The 20,549-nt window shown below is 40.1% G+C and overlaps 1 long non-coding RNA gene across 1 annotated transcript in view; it reads right to left on the bottom strand.

Moving 5' to 3' along the window:
- Positions 1-7,671: 7,671 nt before the first annotated feature.
- The window catches only part of LOC107837646 (uncharacterized), a 33,280-nt gene continuing 20,402 nt past the window's right edge, over positions 7,672-20,549 (bottom strand). Inside the window, exons 2-3 of the long non-coding RNA XR_001663689.1 lie at positions 10,588-10,729; positions 7,672-8,851 (exon numbers count right to left, since the gene is read on the bottom strand). This is a non-coding gene — a long non-coding RNA (uncharacterized LOC107837646). The remainder of the gene's footprint in view (positions 8,852-10,587; positions 10,730-20,549) is intronic.

Genomic DNA, 20,549 nt, shown 5'->3' on the forward strand with positions numbered 1-20,549 from the left:
CGACCATATTCAATTCCATACGTGACCTTTCAAAAAAAAAGAAGAAAAAAAAGAAAGCTGAGGTTTTCTTCTCTGTACTCCTTTGGACCCTGTGTGGACCAGGCTTTTAGAGCAGTTACAGCAGGAAAGAGGCCTTAGCGGCAACTATAACCAGACAATGTAAAAACTGGCAACAGGTTGGTTGTTTATGGATCAGGGTCAAGGTTGCTTTGTTGTTTCTAGTCTTTAACTTTTTGTCAGTGATGAAGGTGAACCTCAACCTCAACTCTTTTGGACAGATTCCCATCTAGTGGATCCAACTGTCTTTTTTATCAATTCTTTACTTAATGAAGTAGAGCACAGCTGCCACCAATTTGTTTTTTTTTAGTAAAGATGATGTGTTTTTTATGTACACATGATTTACAGGTAGGCCAAAAAGTTAAACTTTGGTCCAATTTGACCAGATCAACTTCTTCCACAAAAGCTTGTGCAGGACTTGTTTTAGGTTTCTTTCAACAATGGGTTTCTTCTTGACACTATCCACAAAAGCCAGATTTGTGCTGAATCGAACTGTATGCCACACATTTTCATTTCTAAACAAAACTTTGAAATACGTGTGAAGTGTTAGTCCATCACACAAAATCCAAATTAGATGACACACGACGAAATGTCGGGCACGAACACTTTTGAAAGTCTCTGTAAAGTCAGTGATTTACACTCTCTGTAGCTCCGTTGTGCAGGTGCATGTGGTGTGTGAATATTTGTGTATAGATGTGGATGTGCAGGTTAGATGGGGTTCGAGGGTCAGGAGATGCTGCAGGGCTCTGCTGACGGCTGCAGGAAACCAATCAACCTTGTCTGTGTATTCCACGACCCGTCGTTTTCTTAATGACCTGCCCTGACAGGCCCGGTGCAGCCGCAGCCAAACCTCCCTGCGATGCTCAATGGATGACCGGCCCCCATCAGCAACATGCTAATGACTGAAAGGGGGGAGGGGAGGAGGGGGGCAGGAAGGAAGCAAATTGAAAAATAGACAAACAGAAGAAAAGGTGTAGCGTCAGTGAAAGAATAGATTGTTCCCTCCTTTAAAGAACAGAGACTATTAAGACACAGAAAGAAGGTGCTATAAATAACTTTGCTAGATGAGGTGACAGCTTGTGTTTTTAGTGGAAAGAATTGTTTTGAAATTATTCCCCCCCCCGCCCCCCGATAATGGAGTGTGTTGCCAGCCACTAGGTTTGTAGTAAGGACATAAAGCTTTCTCTTTACTGAATTAATTTAATAATAATGTACACTAAAATCATGGTTAGATGGCCTTCCTCTTAATATAACACCTAAAGGTATAATTAAATTATACTATATATATATATATATATATATATATATATATATATATATATATATATATACACACACACACATATAATTTTAAAAGTAGAATCAACTAAAGACTCGTTATATCTCTGAAGGAGCTGCAGAGACTCATCACTGCATACAACCCTGAACTCAACATCTCTATTGTAAACCATACAACATCATTCTGTAGAAAATATGTGGGTTTTTGTTAGTCTATTACATAAAATTTCAATAAAATGCTTCGAAACTTGATGTGAGAAAGTTCAAATGGTGTAAATATTTTACCTGAGCACATACAAAGACACCGGCTCTGGATTCTCATTCAGCTATGTCAGAGAAGTCTCTGTTTTTTGCTAGCATTAGCCTTTCACCGCATAGTATTGAGAGGCCTTTGTTACTTTCAGATGTAAGAAATATTATTCATAGTTCCTGTGTTTGTTAGCCGACAGGATGGACTTCATTTGGGTCTGAATTGCAGGAATTGGTTTTTTCGAGTGGTATTTTTGCTTCAAAACACAAGTTGCACTTAGCACCGAAGCTAAATCAAATCATTCAAGGTTGTGCTTATGTAAACTGAATCTTAAACAAAAATCAACCACTCAGCTCTGCACATGTGTTGCTGTTGTACTATCTACTGCATATACTGTGATTTTGATGGCTTGTGTGCACAGCTCGTAGAACTGCATCACAGGCTGTGAGAAATTGCATCAATCCTAACTCGGCAGTCTTTAAAAGACTTTTTTTTTTTTTTTTTTATAAATAATTGTTGCTATCGTTGCAACGTAAGCTTTCTTGCGTTTGTTGTTGCTTCTGCACCTCATTCGTGCAAGTTGACATGTGTTGCGGTGAAACCCAACTCAGCTCCACCGGAGAATTATCCCGCCATCTGTCCACCCCCGTGTCTAAGCATCAATTAAGCCAAGCTACATACCATCCGTGCTGGTGTTCATTTCTCCACTTTCCATACCTGCTCTGAGCTTGCTGTCTGGTCATTAAGGTCATTGACCTGAAATCTGATAGCAGTCAATGAGTTAACCAAATGAGCTATCTAATAGCTGAATCCTGCTCTAAGCACACACCCCTTCCAATACTGCTGTGTACATTACTGGCGTAAACCCGGGTTGTGAGGGATTGGGGCGGACAAAGGGGTAGACTTGATAAGGGAAGCAACAAAACTTGAGATAAAGGGAAACAGGAAAACCTTATGTATCATTCAACACAGATTTTTTTTTTTCCTTTGGTATGAGACACAGCTGCACAATCGATTTATCATTTTTTATTTAGAGGATGTACTCTACCTCATAAAACCCAGTAAAATGAAATATGCCTGTGAAGTAAATTGCAAAGAATTCAGTGTTTTCTCTACGTGATGGAACTATATTTCAATTCCTGCCATTGTGATGCTTGCCAGAATCCCCTGGCAGCCACAGAGAGGTTTGGGACTTTTAAGCTGTTTGTTTCATCTCAGGTATTAACCTCAATTTTATACCTACGCAGTAAGATAATCATGGTTTCAAGCTGTTAGTGTTTTCTTCACTTACCAAATCTACACACTTTTAATCCCTGGAAACTAATTAAGATTTATATAATTATAGTTTTTGCCTATTTAGTTAAGTCGGTTTGTGCGTGCCCGGATTTTGAGCTCGTGTGTGTGGGATAAGAGAGACGAGCCTCGGAAAAAGACATCGAAAGAAAAGGCTGTGGAAATCCAGTGTCTTCGGGAGGCGAGGCGAATGAAGGTGGAGCGCCAAACAAGGCTTCCATTATGCGTGTCGGGAGGCATCATGCTGCTGCAGTCCTTTTGAGTAGCCACTGACTGACCACCACCCCGATCCCCCTCGCGCCACACACATTTATACTCACATATACACACAATCAGGCCCTGGAAATGCCTCGCATTCCTTCCACTTCTCTGACTGCTCTCGGGCCGTGAGGAGATAACAAAGGAATGGGCAGGCGCTGAATGCCAGCCTGCAGTTTGGATACAGAAGCCCTTGAAGCCACTGGACAGCGCACCTTATCTTGCCCATCCCATACACAGATATCTGACTGTTCTGCTAATGAGATGGAGCGCACGGCACGTCTGAATAAGACACTAGCCTGGCTCACCTGTTAATCCCATTGAAGTGAAACCTCATCCTGCTGTCAAAGGAGCACTTTGGCTTGTCCCTGTACCTGGTCCACACCTCATACCTTGGCTGGGCCGACTGCAGCCCTACCACTCTCCCCTGGGATGAGGTTTTTTCTTACTCTCGGGCTCAAGTTGCCGGCTCCGATGTCTGGATTCCCCGGGTCTCTCGCCTCCTGTTTCACCTCCTGCAACATGCCTCTTTTACTTTTGCCGTGCTCAGGTCATGTACACTATTCACCTCTTGAGTCTTCATCAAGCCAACAAAGAGGGATTGCAAACAGATGCGCCGCTGCCCATTCGCTCGAAGGTTTTGCTCCACTGATGCACAATCAAGATCAAATGGATGATATTGCGTGAACATGAGGCAGCAGATTGATTTTCAGGGCCAGTTCATTATAGTGTAAGGGCAGAGCTTGACAGTCAGGTGATGTTCCGGCTGAAGTCCCCCAAACTCTCTGCTGCACGCTGGCCAGAAAACAGAAGCACAGATATAGAAGTTGACTTTCCAATGAGACGGGCAGGTGGGAACACACTGTGATTCAGCCACTGCTACCCAACTCCAGCTGGAACCAATTCTGTCTTTTTAATGTTTCTTTTTTTTTTTTTTTTTTTAACTATCCAAGACATGTGCAAACTTCATTGTCAACATTGAAATTCAATGGAAATGCAAGATGTTTTTAGGACAAATAATAAATTCTTAATTTCTGAACTTACATGGACATAATTGATTTAAAATTTGTGAATTTGAAGGAATGATCTTTTTTTTTTTTAAACATGCAGATTTACACAAAATGTCTGTTTTTGTTATTACCACAGTGTATATTGTTTCCTGAGTGTGGGTTGGGGGTTTGGGAATATATAGTCTTTCTATGGTAACAACATACAGAAGTAGCCAGAGGACTTTTAGTTCAAGTGGAAACATAAAGTGCACAATGCAGCTAAAACCAGAAGTTTACGTACACCTAATAAAAGACGCATCCGCTTTTTTTTCCTCTTACTGTCTGAAGTTAACTCACACCTAAAGTCTCTCACTTTATGTCAAAATTAACAAAATAATCTAAATTTGCTAAATGCCACAATAATGAGTGATAGAATATATCAGAGACTTATTTAATCTAAATGACATGTTTAAATATGTTTCCTCATATGCAAGCTTCCAGTTCCAGCTGCAAGTAGTAAGAATTGACTCCCACAAAAAGCACACAGTCATCTTACCCAGAAAAATTTACAGCAAAGTGGAAGGTACAACTACCAAACAGGCTAATAACAAGAAACTAGCATTAGTAATATAACAGTTTCTACCACTTGCATTCGTTTCTACAATTAAGACAATGTTTCCCCTGCAGTTTGACTATCGCCCTGGAGTTGAAGACGCCATCATACTCCAGCTTCAACAAACGCAATGTCATCTGGACAAAACTGTGAGGATCATATTCTTTAATTTCTCCAGTGGACTGAATACAATTCAGCCTGATCTGCTTCGTCAGAAACTCCAGAAGACAATGGTGAAGGCCTCAACAATTCCCAACATCAACACCTGACAAACAGACCACAGTTTGTATAGAATCTCCACAAATTAAATTTGTCTTGTTCTGAGTGAAGACCAATCTACATCAACTGTTACAAAACTAGCCAAGTCCCTCAATGATGTGTAACTACACAAATGCAGGAGGCATCACGCAGGTGTAGAAGGAACGGACCACTGCTGGTCAGAGTGTAATGTTGCACTTCACACATATGTGTCACCTTGGCTCTGTTATCACCTCCCTTGCAGGCTCACAGATATAACACAGAGATGCCAGTCCTCTGCATTTGTTTCACAAATGACGTGGAAACTGCCAGAAGGCACTTCAGGCATGGCTTGAAAGTTCTGTGTGAAGGAACTCGAATATGCATTCAAGCTGTTCACACAACAATATGTGTTTACTGAAGATATTTATGCTCCAATGCAAAGACAAAGACACCCTGGCTATGAAAAAGCACAAGATAAAAACAAAACGACGTCCCAATAACTCCAAAAGGCATTACGTCTTTTTCTAGCTACTTAAACAAAACATGTTTCTAAAAAAATAATATATATATATATATATATATATATTGCAGTTTTTTTATATATTGCTGTGGTAATATATAAAAGGAAGTATCAGTTCTTAAGCATTTTCACTTCATAACTACTTCTTATAAGGTGTGCTGAACTCTTAATCAAGATACAGGAGTTTTTTGTATTGATCAAATGTTTTATCACAAAAACGGTCAGGAGTTTGGGCTTGAAATGAATATATTCAGCAGTTCACATTCATAAATTACATTGGTGTGTTTGGAAGGCTTTGCACTCATGCTCTATTTTTAGTATGCTGCATAATTTGAGACTATTATGTACTTATTCCATTGCATAACAGTCTGGTAGATAAGAGATGGCAACGTAGATAGCACTCCTGTGCCACTTTACTGAACCTAAACTGCATGTTTACATGTTAAGCTGATGATTATTGCTGGTTTGTATAAACAATCGGTTGTAAAATTATTGAAACTGTTAGTAATATTGAAGTATATTTTTCTTATTCCTGTTACTGATTTAATTCCTACCTAAATAAAAGTATTGTGACTATAGCATACTATAGTTTCTTGTTTAGGAAATTAAAGAGCATTGCACCGTTACCTTTTTACTTACACAGTTGGTCATGACTTCCGAACCAAAACTAAGGAATCTACAGCTGAGACAATCATGCAGAATATTCGTCTACCTTTAAGCGAGGCATAGTGAGGCATGTTCTGCTCACAAGCTAGCATTATTTCTAAAAGTTTAAATGACACGTCTGTGATCAAGATTACAGTCCCAAAGCTATCTTCTCTGTTTTTTCTTCAGAGCTGCTGATTTCAAGGGGTACTGTCAAGACACTTGAATCTTCTCTTCTTTCATGGATTAGAGTCATGTTCTTAAAAAAGACTTAATACATGTGTATTACCAATAAGTGGCTATATTTTTTTTTGCAATTTTTGCTTTTCAGTTGAGTGCACACATATAAAAAAACAGACAGAAAGAGAGCACAAGAAAGCCCAAAGAAGGATGACATCTGAAACACTGAACTTGGGCATAACACAGAGGCCACTAAAGATGGAATAGGTTTATCCTTTAGCTTTTTGTTGTTCCTTTCCATGAAGCAAACATTTCCACTATTTCATTGTACAGGAGTGCAGAAATTTATTGTGTAGATAATTTCCTTAATTCTGGGAGGTCAACAATCGGCCGATGGTTTGTTAAAAGATCGGTAATCGGCCAGAAAACTGGAATCTGTGCATCTCTACTGGCGAGAGATGGTTTTGTGTATGAACAGAAATCTGACCCTCTGTACTTTCACAAATCTCACTCACTTTTCGCGAAACTAAGACTGACACTCTATCCTTTTCTCTGTGCATTTATACTCAGGGAAAATAGGAATTCAAAAACTGTGTTGAGTTCCTGGTAAGAAATTTCTTTTCTCCTTCTTTTCATTGAGAATGTTCAGAATAAGAGTCAAACTCTGTGCTACAGTATACCCAAAAATAGTCTAAATACATGCACATGCATGACAGCAAAAATGAATTTCGCCTTCAGACATGGAATCATGTGAAGGCTTTCAATCTTCCCACATCCACATTTTAATGAAACCCAATATCTCAGTAGATACGAGGGCTCAGTCAGTTGAAAAACAGAAAATTTGGGATAAAAAAAAATTTTCACAAAAAATATTTTTTATGTTTTACACATACATTTTAATATTTACAAGAATTTTTAAATCAATTGACAAGGAATCACCAAAAATTAATTGATTTACAACCCTAACAAATGCATAATACCAAAAGCAATGTCTTTGTGTGAATGAAAATGTCACTTTGAAGCATTATTCATAACCTCAGTCTCAAAAGATTTGAGGAGACAGACAGAAAGGAGAAGTCACTGAAATTTGGATGAATTTCAGAGGAGCACTAAGAAACCGGGAGGGGCCCACGCGCTGGATGAGGTCTGCCCTGTGAGCCCAGCAGGAGGCCCTGCCCCCTCTGGAAAGGTTTCCGACCATGGCATACCCCGGGGCATGACAGGCAGACACAGCCCCATGGGGTTCGCATGACGGTAACATTAGGCGGCATCATCTTTGCCACGTCTTTGTACAATATCAGGACCTCTGGACGGGGTGGGTGCGTGTTTTTTTTTGCATGACATTGGACGGGCAGTGTGGTACTAACTTGTTCCAGCCGTAATCCCAAATGGCACAGGGAAAGCCCCAGGTAATGTTCTGGGAGAGCAGAGGCGACTCGGTGTCACAGCGAGGCGGGGTTAGTGTGTCAGCTGGGTGTTTCCCCAAATCAACCTTGCACTCTTACCAGGACAGCCCTCAAACGAAATGGACCGCTGAAGATGACATATGCTGAAGGCAGAGACTGACTCTGTGTGCTCGTGAAATGTGTAATTTACGTCCCTTCGCACACACACACACACACACACACACACACACACACACACACACACATGCATGCACTGACTTTTTCTTTCCTCGTAAACACACGTGTAATCTAGGCGTTGCTTGTATGTGTAAATGTGTAAGCGTCGGGGTCCCTGTCGGAGCGCGTTTGGGTGTATGCATTGCCTGTGCGCATGACTGAGGAGTTGTATGATGTGGACCAGTGGCGGTAGTGGTCTTACTGATGTTGATGCAGTCCAGACGTCTTTATTTAAAGCCGACGTGGTTAAAGTAGCCTCTTAAGCCGGCCTTTTTACGCTTCTGTGGTTTAAGCCTGTGTGAAGAGATGTGCTAATTGCCCTGCCATGTCTGTGCTCGAGACGCGTGGGAGCGCTCCCTGAAGCCCGACAATTTGATTATAGCTGATTAGAGGCGCACCCACAGCCTATAAGGCAAACAGGTAGAATGCAGATTAGCACAGAAGAGAATATAAGAACAGGGTATTAGTTATTAGTTTGGAGGCTTTGCATCTTCAAGGATAAACTTGAGTTGGAAATCCAAGCTCCATGAAGCTAGGTTTGTATGCTGGAATCAGTGCAGCAAACATTTTTGAGGGGAAGCCTGACTGCAGCAGCAGCAGCAGCAGATCCTTTCACTGCTCTTTATGCTCATGTCCTGACAGAGCTGCTGCTGCTGATCGAGCCGCCTCGGGCATGTTGTGGCTGGATGCTGCCGTCCAGGCCTACATGTCAGTGTGAAACTGGCTCTCGCTGACCTCTTCAGTGCTAGGGGCCTTCCAACGAAGAGGAGTGGGGTGGGGGGAGGTCTCCGACTCCATCACATCCCTTCCAATTACTGACATCCTGCCGCCTTTGAACACACAGGAATCATAGTGAAGAATAGCAGAGGTCAGACTGCAGATGGAGAGGGTTGGAAACATCAGGGTCTAAGTAAGGGGGAAAGAAAGAGAAACCGGGGGGGGAGAGAAAAGAGAAAAACTATTTGTGTCACTGATGCCTCTGTAACCCCCCCTCCCCGCCTCCCCTCGCCCTCCTCCACCAAACCTCCAACCTTTTCAAGGCCTATGACTGAACTCTAATCAGGAGCAACTGTTTCAACAACAACGGAGGAAGGGCAGTGAGAGGGAAAAATGAGCTTTCGGCTGATTAAAACCATGAAAACAAAGCACACATATCTCCTGTACCATCTGCATAAAGCCGGTTTGGGTGAATTCAAATACATTCAGATGCCATGGTAGGAAACTAACGAGGGAAAAAGAAACACACTTTTTTTTTTCTTAAAATTAAAATTATTCCAACAGCCTATGCATATTTTAGACCGAGGCTGTTTTGAAAAACTCTACATACAGTCCCTTTTCATAACTTTTTCACATTCTATTATGCTGACCAGAAACTTGTTTTATTAGGATTTTACGTGAGAATTCAACGTATTTAATTCATTTACATAGTACTAATTTATAACAAATGTAGTCTTGAGACACTTCACAAAAAAAAATTTCTGTGGAAGAAAAAAAGCAAAAGAATTTTTCCCCCCAAAAAAAATAAAAGCTAAAATGTGTTATGCATTTTTGTTCACCCCATTTCTTTACACCCAAGTTAAAATTTTGAATTTGAAATAAAATCTAGCACAACAAACTGCCTTCAGAAGTGATCTAATCATGGTGAATCATATGTAGAACTCACCAATGTCCATGGTAACTCTGGAAGAGCTGCAGATATCCATAACTCAGGTGGGAGAATGTGTTGGGAAATCAGTGTGTCTTGTCAATTTACACATCCCAGTTTGACTTGAGTCTGGGCTGAACATTCACCTTGCAGCAGGTCAACAACCCTAAACTCACATGCACAGCTATGAAGAACTGAAGATGAACACATACTAAAAGAAGCCAGTCAAAGTCCAGACCTAATCCCAATGTGAACTTTTGCCAAAACCTGGAACATGTTGCTTCACAATGAGTGAGCTTGAGGGTTTTAAGCGAAAAAGAAATTACAGAAATGTCGGTTTCAATGTCTCCAAAGCCAATAGAGACATACCCCAAAACATTGCAGTTATAGTTGCAAAAAAAAGGGAGGTTCTTAAAAGCATCGAGTCCGAGGAGTCGAATACAAGTTCTTGGCATACTTTGTATATTTTTATTGATAAGAAATTATGACAACAATGTTTAATTTCGCCAATCTATGTCATAAAATCTCAGAGCACTACATTAAGGTCTGTGGCTGCAAGGTGACGAGATGTGGAAAAGTTAAATTGGAATGTTTATTTGACAATCACTACAGTAATGGATACGGTACAACATGGAAAGTAAATAAGTTCGTTAAGAGACTGACATCAGAGCTCACAAGCAGGGACTGGTTATGCTGCACAGTGTGTGTCATAGCTGAAGTCACGGCTGAATAAATGACTACTCTCAGCCGAGACCAGAAGCTGGGGTAGGGTTGGGCTTGTAGCATGTTTGTGCATGTAGGTTGCGGCTGTCCTGTAACAAATGGCATACGAGCCTGTTTGGTGTGCCCGTCAAGGGTCCAGTGCCCTAAACCACAAATTAGCCTTTCCAAACCCATATCCCCCTGACACAATGAAAAATCACACACGTGGCTATATTAGCTCGCACACTCACATGCAGCAACAGCAAAAAAAAAAAAAAAACACCAATGACCTCACCCTCCCAAACTTTGCAAAGCAGTGCAGCCCAGAAATCCCTTCAAGGCCTCCCCTTTCAGTCTGCAAGCCCTGCACTGCTGAGTGGCCACATCAAGGGTCACGATGGGGTCACAGTGGTCTGCTGTTAGACTCCAGTAAATCACTGCAACCCAAGCATATAAAAAAAAAAATGTGCGTCACATTTGTGGTAATACAATTACATGAGGCAAGTTTTGATGTGTTCACTGTGCTGTGAAAAATACAAAAATAGTTTTCCTCTTTGAAATAAACCCACCATATTATATCTGTTGATTTTTTTTTTTCTTTTTTTCAAAGCAAGTTAAGTTTTGTCCCGCCTCGATCTCAGAAAATAGGATGTGTGAGTGTTTGTGAGACAGAGAGGAGGTGGGGGAGGGGGGGAAGGAGCTTGTGTGTGTTTGTGAAAGAGTTTAAAGGGTGTTGAAAACTATTAGCCAGCCGCGGAGAGGCACTGTGCAGAGAATGAGTGATGAATTATTGAAGTGGCTCTTTAGTGTGAATGAAGTGTTGAAAATGTCCATTGCCACAAAACACTCTGACGATCCTGCGCAAGTCTCTCGGTAAAGTGTGTTAAAATGCATGTGTCGCTTCAGACAAGTACAGTTCCACACCTATTTCTGCGGGAACATTAGCAGACAAGCTGGTGACTAATGTCTTCCTATTTCATTAATCTGCTGCTCTCCCTTCCTCCCGTTAAAACACCTCACATCTTTTTGATACTATTTTTATTTTTCCTCTCCTCGCTGCCGCACATTCTCTCGACTTCTCGTCTCCTCTTCCTACGGCGCCCTCAGAGTTTTCTCTTGTTACAGCACATCCAGTGATCACTCACTGCGATGCCATCCTTTCAAGTCCTCCCTCTTTCAAAGAGCCATTGCCGTCGGGGGTAGAGCAAACAGGAATCTGAACCAATGCTTTTCGACAGCAGGGCTGCTCCTGCGTGTTATACCCCCCCATAGCAGGAGCGGAGGAGAGAGGGGAGAGGGAGTGGATGAGGAGGAGAGGAGAAGGAGGAGGAGGGGAAGAAGGAGGGGTCTGAAACACACATCACACATGAAAGTCACCTCACTCCAGAAATCACGGGTCCTGACGGAAAGGTAACAGCCGGCCGCGGGCATTTGGCAAGTTGCTAGGAGACAGGGAAGCACTGCACAGTGGACGGGATGAGTGGCTGCGCGGTGTTCTTAGTCAGACGGAGCTTATACAGACGCACTGAATATATTTCCACAGAAATGTATACAAACTCCATCGTGATATTTGAAAGAAAGCTCAAATATGACGTAAGTGCAAGTAAAGTGCTTCGCAAAAGCAATCCTATCACTTTAACTTTAAAAAAAAAAAAAAGGTATGCTGGGAAATTTCAGTGTTTTTTTGTTGGGAATTTATGTGAAAAGCCGACAGGTTAAGATTGCACATGATTTAACTACATCAATCTTCTGTTAATACTAACCAGCTTTACTCTGATCCTAAAGCATCCCCTCACTATTATGCTGCCAAAGTCATCATTCAGTTTTTTTTTTTGTTTTTTTTCCCCCCATACTATGACACGCAAGCCAAGGTTGTATTTTTTTAGGCTATTTTGTATTTTTATCTTCTAGATCTGCCACGTTTGTTGTTTATAGGTTTCATCTAAGTGCTCAACATGACAACTGCAAAAAAAATAAATAAATAAATCTTCAACTAGCCCTGGATAGAAACTCTAACTAATTTTGCACATTGTGCCGCTGGCATATCGATTCTGATGTACATCAACTGATAGTTGTTTGGTGTACATTTGTCTTACTATTAATGCCACTTATTTTCTTTAACAAACTCGACAAAGGGCTGAAATGATCTACCCTTTGGAATTATAAAGAGTTCTCAATTTACTGAAATGAACCATTTTGCACCCATGTATTTAATATATATTATTTCTCTGGAAATGCAGGCTGTTTTTGAGCACAAATAATCAGAAAATGATGAAATCTTACATTGAATGTTATAGAAGGAAAATAAATTGCATGGATTCTTTTTTGAATTACAACAATTTTGATTATTGATTTTTCTGATCCCAGCTCAGGGTGTCGAATCTTATAACACGTGACCAAACGCAGCCCCTTATTAAACCAAAATATGTTGACAGGTACATGCCATGCTGGTGGATATAATTTTTAACATGACCTCATCTTCTTGCAGTGTACCAAGTGTAGATTACAGAAAACTGATTTAATCACTTGTCAATCCAGGCTCCATTTTGGGGTACAAACGGCCATAATTGCAAAAAAAAAAAAAAAAAAAAAAACAAAAAAAAAAAAAAAAAACACATTGTGGTTCTTATACAATAATTGTGTTTGTGTTTTTTTGTGTGTGTTAAGAAAAACGCTTCTCCATTTTAAACTCCAAAGCCAAATGATTTCATCTTTATCCCCTGTTTATCCCCATGAGCTCACTATCCAGGTCGTTAAGAGCTGAGCAATGTGTTTTAAATGATTTAGGCTCCTCACTATGTGGTGAGGGATGCTCTTTGGAATGAGCCAGTCGGCCCTGCTGATAGCGTTGCAGGATGGAGCAGTGGGGAGGCTAACTCGACTTATCTGAAGTATTTGGAGGGGAGGACACAGACGCCTTCTCTTCCATTATATCATTAGGTAAACATAAGACTGTGCTACAGGTTGACAGGCTGTATTTCATAAAATTGAAAGAGAACAAGTCTTTGTTGATTATTGCACGCTTACATCATGGTGAGAAATCAATCAGTTTAATTGGTCAGCTTTTGTCAAGTATACTAAATTAAGACCTGTATGAGAGCATTATATTGAAAAGCGCAAATGAAACTGCAGGCCGTTAAGAATCCGAGCTTGTTGGTGTGATTTATCATGCTTACTAAACATTTTACCGCACTTGACCACGATGAAAGAGAGGGAGAAAAAAAAGGTGGTACGATTGGTACAACTCATCTTCAGAGTGGTTCATTTTATGATCCCAGTCCTAATAATGCAGGATCAGCGAGGGTGGCAACATTTGATAAACGACAAATCTTAAAAAAAAAATTCATTGCTTGACATGAAGTAGAAAGCATTGTGACACGTCTTTTACACATATATTTATTCTAATTAGGTGTTGTCGTTGTTGTTTTCCCCCCCACCAACAATGGCGGTCGAGTTTATTTTCCCTGTGCCGTTTTTCAGTCATGCCAGCTATTTTAGCATTCATGGCAAGCACAGGAAGGCACAATAACAAGTAGTCTATTCAAATTAAATCAGTAATGGCATTGTCCATATTTCAGGCAGGTCATGCGTTTTTATTTATTCAAAGAATGAAGACAGGTCAGTTCCTCTCACAATTATCTCTTTTCATTTAAAGAATGAATGTGCATGTCAGGTCCTCTTTCAGCCTCTTTCTTTCCATTCTGAGGTCCCCTCTTCCTCACTGCCCCCACCATCACTGGGCGACAGTAGAGGTCGTTAGTGGAAGAGGGATGATGCCAAACTTGACTGGAGTCGAGCCTTATCTCTATTCTTTACACTCTCGCTTTTGTTTCAAGGGCTTTGTTTACACACGCCCCATTAATCACCTTCTGCCTTCCCACAATTCCGCAGCATTTAAACTGGGTGCTCGTCTTCGGGACATTGTGTGGCACAGGTGCCAGTGTAAATCTCTCTTTCTTCTCCTGTTAGGGACGGAAATGAGGGTTCGCCGAACTACCGTGACCATCTTCCCCTTCAGGTCTCCATAGTTTTTACTTTACTTCTCATTCTGATCTTGGCAGGTCACTCCAACACGGTACCAACATTTACATTTTTTGTAAATGTGCAAACCTCGACATGCGCAAACCTCGAACAGTGAGATATTTTTAACAGGAATTAAATGCAGAAAATGTGGAGCAACTCAGGGACAGCAAAAAACACACATAATGTGAAGAGAAACATAGGGAACTAGGAAACAACAAGAAAACTGAGCACAAACCTACTAACCCTAAAGCTCAAAACAAAGGTATAAACCAAACGCAAGATAAAAATGAAGAAATATTTTAGTAATCAGAATACAAAAGACATGCCAAAGAATAATGACACCCAAGCTCTGCAAAGGTGGTCACAACCTGTCCCGTACCACTGAAATGCAGGAGCTGCTTGACACTCCTGTCCTGTCTTGACATAGAGTTGAACGTATGTAGACTGGATGCTGTTGAGCAAACATTAATCACACTATAGGAAGCCACAGTGAGGAAACCTCCAGTGTCTCCTAGGACTCTTAGGTCACCTCTAGAAAGACACCTCACTCCGAAGCCTGGCACCTAAGAGGCATACAGACTGTTCCTCACATGTATCACCTTAGAATGGAAGACACGAGATTGTCTTTTTATACAGCATTCACTAAAGCTCAGTCTGGTTCCTTAAGGTGTTGGAAATAATACTACATTCACTGCATTCCTTTACTGATAAAACCCATTAGAAATGAACCAAAAAGCAGGCGATGTTAAATCACCTACTTTTGTTGAGGAAGTACATAGTTTTATTATGTCCTTACTCAACAATATTTGTTAAATTATAATTACACGTTAGTTAATTTAATCTCTATTAGCCAGTCTGCTTCACATTGATGAAAAAAAAAAAGCTATTAAAGAGTTCTGTATCAATCTGAAATTAGATTTATTCTCAGTTTCTATAAGTGAACTGGGCTCAGATATCGTCTATGCCATAACTAGACTAAACTATTAGAATTTCTTGTCTGTGGTGACTGGAAAGAGCTTCTCTTCTCAGGATATTTGTATACCTGTAGCGTTGCACTACATAATAAAGTGTATATTAGTCTTTAGAAATTTGTGCATGGGCTAACAAAACATTCAAAATATTTAAGTTTAGTAAATAGAAACATATCCCTCAATACAGTTTCAGTGACCCATAAACAACAGAAGTTTAGGGAGACCAAAAATATCATCAGGGCATGAAATCATCAAGGATTATTGCTTGTCCCCTTTTCAAGATGACTTAATGAAAAAAATATACATAGGTGAGGCATTGGTTATTTGACTGTTTTAGGTTTAGCAAGAGGAGAGGATAAACTCACATTCCCAGACTTAATTTTTGTCTCTGGAGATGTAGGTAAAGGAAGACATTTCTGGTATGATAGAGGTGATTAAAACTGGAAAGGCTTGGAGACTCTAAAGTGTTTAATTAAAAGTGCAAAATACAAGCACCTTCAGTTTCTTTCATAAACTCACCTAGTTTACAATACAGTACCGTATCATACCATATTTTACCATACCTTACCATATCGCACTGCATCGTATCACATCATAACGTACAATAACGTAGAGTACTACACCGTAATATACCATACCATATTGCTTTGTATCGTATCGCATCATACCGTACCATAACAAACCACTTCATTTCTAAAGCACTTTAAAAACAACAAGGCTGACCATGACACCTCACTACATGATTGAGAATTCCAGTTCACTCAGTTATTATCCATTAAATGCATAAAATGATAGTAGGTAACATTTTGTTGTTTTTACCAAAAGTGTAATATTACATTTACAAATGAATGTACTGATGTATATATCCTGCATAATTATTTTTTTGTGTTGTTTGAGTTTAATACAGAGCATAAGTAAAAAAACAAAAAAAAAAACAAAAAAAAACGTGAATGTTAATTATTCTTCTTTGTGCGCCTCTGCAGCTACATCTGAATATTTCTCCTGGGCAGTATATGTGCATGACATGTACGGGAGCTCACTACAAACGCTTTAATGCACGGCCCTGTTTAATTGTACAGTCAATGCATTCATCATTCAGAATGCAGAGCCTGGCTAAAATGAATTGAATTATCTGGCAGGGAGAACAAAGAGATGTACATTGAGTTTGTGTGTAATTTATTGTTGCAGGCTGAAGTGAGCGGAGAGCAAAACAAGGCTGGGAAAATTAGCGACAGAGAGGGAAGACAGAGACCTGAAGGAAGACAGGAGAGAGTGAAGAGAGGGGAAAAAAACACGAGGGAGGAGAGAGAAGACAGAGAGGTCTGGGGGAGAGAGCGAGAGAAATGAGTAGGAGCATGGAGATAGAGGGAGGCCAAGAGGAGTGGAAGAGAGGGAGGCAGGGGAGACAGAGGAAGACAGGGAGGATGAGGAAGGAGAGAGATAATGGTGAAGCCTGGAGGAGGAAGAGCAGGAGTGGGAGACTGAGGGAAGACGGGAGGAGAGGGAAGCTTGTGTGCAAAGCCAGAGATAGACCAGAGACGGACCTGACACCTTCCTCCAGATTCCGGAGGGGATAAAACACAAGCAGGGTGTGTGCATGTGTGTGTCCATTTCCACATGCCTGCACACGTATGGAATGCGACAACAGAAGTTTCTGGGAGGTTTTTGCTGTTGTTATCCATGTAAATGTTGAGTGGAGCGAACACCTGGACACACAAACCCTCGAAAGCATCTAAATTACATTATACAAGTCAACACGCACACAGACACGAATTCCCCTTGCCATGTCTCCATCTTTATCCGTTGACTGCAAATTCATTGCGGTAAGCATTGACGGAAAAGGCAAAGGTGAAGGGGATAAGGGTGTGGGGGAGGACGGTTGTTGGGGAAAAATCTATTCCCCAATATTATCTAACTGTGTGTTCCTCCAAAAGACTTGCATTGCTGGTGCTGGCCGTGTCCCATTGATTCCTCACCAACATCATCTGAAAATCTATGAGCATAAAGGGCAGCTCCATGAAGTACAAACAGACAACTACACATCATGTTCTTTATTGTCTCTGTAGAAGGTAACTCGCACTTTAACCTTCTCTCGTTGTTTTTGCTCCGTGACCACACAGCTACTCATTCTCATTAATATAAAAATCCTGCCTGAAAAAGTGAGGTAAAGCAAGTGAATACACTGGTGGAGCGAGGAAAGGCTTTATATGGATTATCCTGAGCAGGTTGCGACATTCCCTGACACCGCATTATGCAACAGGGAGCACAGCCGTGTATGAAACGTCCCATTTCTGGAGAAAATGTCCCGTTCTGGGTACAGAACTGACTGAGACCTTTGGTTGCTAGGTTGGGTGGGATAACTTGTCAATAAAAAATGTCAATCTAGATGGCAAATGCCAAAGTCACATCGATGTTCGTGTCAAAAGGTAGGTTTTCGCATATGGCAATTGCTTCATTTAAAGATGAGCAGTTTCTCACTTTAGCTAGAATAATGTTTCGTCTGATCGATGTTGGTTCTTTTATCTATGGAATGCTGCAAAGTAAGAAACCTGGTTCCCTCTAGTACAATAATTTATGAATGAATCCATCTCAATCCACCCTATGGCCTTACCAATTCGTAATGCCATACTGTACCCTTGCCCAGTCAGATAATCTCTTGACCAATGCACTTCCACTGTGCATTGATCAACACATTTTTTTCATTCGATACCAATTAGTTTTTCTTTGAAGGGAAGAATTTCCTAAATTACACAGACGGAAGACAATAAAAAAATTGAAATCTCGCTGCTTAATTAGTTAAAATAATGTCCAAATGGTCTATACAAATCTTGGCTAAAACAAATTTACAAGTACAAGAAAGTCAGGGGATGGGCTGGAATAGAGGATTAGGACCTTTATTAGTCTTTAAGAGCATACTTTTATTTTTAAGAAAATCCAAGTTACGCTTTGTTCAATTTTGCCTTCAAACATCTTTTCAGAGCTACATCATTGGTATTATTAGGAAATTTTGAGTTAAGTACAAGAGTAGACAGGCTTCGATGCTGCATGAGGATGCAGTAATTCCAGTTGAATATTATGATTTCTGTTGAATCTCTGCCCATCTTCTTTTGTTTAAATGAACTCCACTTCATCTGTGGTAATATCCAGAAAGCCCTTGTAAAGTGCACGGCCTGTAGAATTAAATAAAAACATTCAAATACACTTCAGATGAAAAACAGTGGTCTTTACATTCACAGTTGAAATATGTACATGTTTCTTCATGTATATTTGCTCAATCTATAGCTCTTAACCAAACATATTTTATATTATTACCATAATAAAAATGGGATGAAATTAGTTCATTTGTACTTAAGATTTTGTATTTTTATTTATTTATTTATTTATTTTTTGCATTTTTTTGATTTGATGATTAACATTTACAAAATTGTGTGGGGTAAATAAATTAACTTCTGAAACTTGACTGAACATAATACAAACTTAGTCGAAATGCCTATTTCAATACAATGTATAGACGTAACAGTCTAAACATTGTACTGGCTGCTTTAAAGCTACAGCAAAACATGAGAACCTTTTTCATAGAATCGGCTCTGTAATGAAAAACATTGGTTGGGCAGATCAGAGGGGGCTGGGGGAAGTGTATCCTGCATTCCCAAAAAAGTACTGGACCTTGGAAACTCTTTCAAGGGATTTTAAAACATTGGCGTGTCAATCACAGGTACCAGTATTGATTCCCTATACCTTGTAGCAGCTAACGATGATTATTTCCTGACTAGAGGCTCCCTCTAAGGCAATATAGGAAAAATATAAAAAGTATTAAAATATTTATGGATTAGGCTGATATTAGTTTAATACCTCTGCTGCAGTCAGCTGGTCAGAACATCAACAACATCGGTGATGGGTGTACTGGGAGTGTAGTTTTTAAATAAATCACACACAAAATGTTTGTGTGATAATCAGTTGTTCTAAATTAAGAGTAGCTAAAATGTCGTTGATTTAAGCTTTGTACATGGAAATGCATATAAAATGGCTTTGAAAGGTGGATTTTAGCCAATTGCTCGGAAAATCGGTGTATATTGATTTAACTTTGTTTTTCTGTGCATTAGTAGTTACCATGGCAGCAGTGTGTTACTTAAAGTTTGATCAACTTTCTGTTTAAAAATTCCTGACCAAAACGAATTTCGAGACCACACCAACCCAAATGACAATTTCTTCTACAGTGTATATCTATTTATAAGTGTCATTATTAGCACACGTCCACTTAATTATTTATTAGTCTATCACAAAACATGTTAATAAAATATGTGGAAATCTTTGCACACAATTGAACAAAACGTGCAAAAAGCTAAAGGGGTATGAATATTTAACAACAACATGCTACATGTTGGTCATGAAAGTGGCTCTTTTCACAGATTTTTCTGTGGTCCGTACGCACCTATAAACATTTCCATCTGTTTTGCTCAGATGGGAAGAAAACAATTTGCATCAAAAAGGAAAGGGGTGAAATGTGATTAGCAGATCGGTTATTGTATGTGAAGGAGTAGAATTTAAAACAATGTACCTGGCAGGTCAGAGTTCATCAGACACACAAGTGTTCATGAGTCAGTGGTGCAAGTAACAGCAAAACAGGTGAGCTCATATGATCTTTTACCACCAGGAAGCTTCCTGTGGTTTCTTCTGTTTTTGCCCTGAAGGGAAACCTTTAGAGTTCATCACAGCTGAACTGAAGTATAGAAACTTACATTTTATTCATTTACTTTAAGAAAATCTACTTAAAGTACATGTTTTAAAAATTCTGTCTACACTACGCACTACTCTGGTTTGTTCCCCTCTGGATAGATTTGTTGCTTCAAGTACCAAACAGTGACGTGATAAGCACTCCCATCTGTGACCCGATTTTTAATAAGTGTGCCTTTAAACGTTGCACAATACTTAAATACCTCAGAAGTGCGACTAATGTATTTTTAAAATTCTTCACAATTACGTGACTTGATGAGTTTTGACACACCCAACGCGCCGACAAAACTGCTGCAACGCCTCGTGGAGCAGACGTGCGGATCTGTCCCACACATGGGCCCAAATAAACTATGTTGATTGCATCCGAGCTGCCCGGTGGTGAATAAGGAGGCGCCGGGCCGCAGCTGCGTCCCTCCGACTGGAGGCCTTGAAGACAACACGTCTGTGTCAAAAACGTGACAAAGCAAGGCAAGTTTATTTGAATGCTACCGTTCACATACAAGGTAAATCAATGTGCTTTATGGGAAAA

Source organism: Poecilia formosa, unplaced genomic scaffold (assembly GCF_000485575.1).
Source record: "Poecilia formosa unplaced genomic scaffold, Poecilia_formosa-5.1.2 Scaffold5, whole genome shotgun sequence".
Lineage (NCBI taxonomy): Eukaryota > Metazoa > Chordata > Actinopteri > Cyprinodontiformes > Poeciliidae > Poecilia > Poecilia formosa.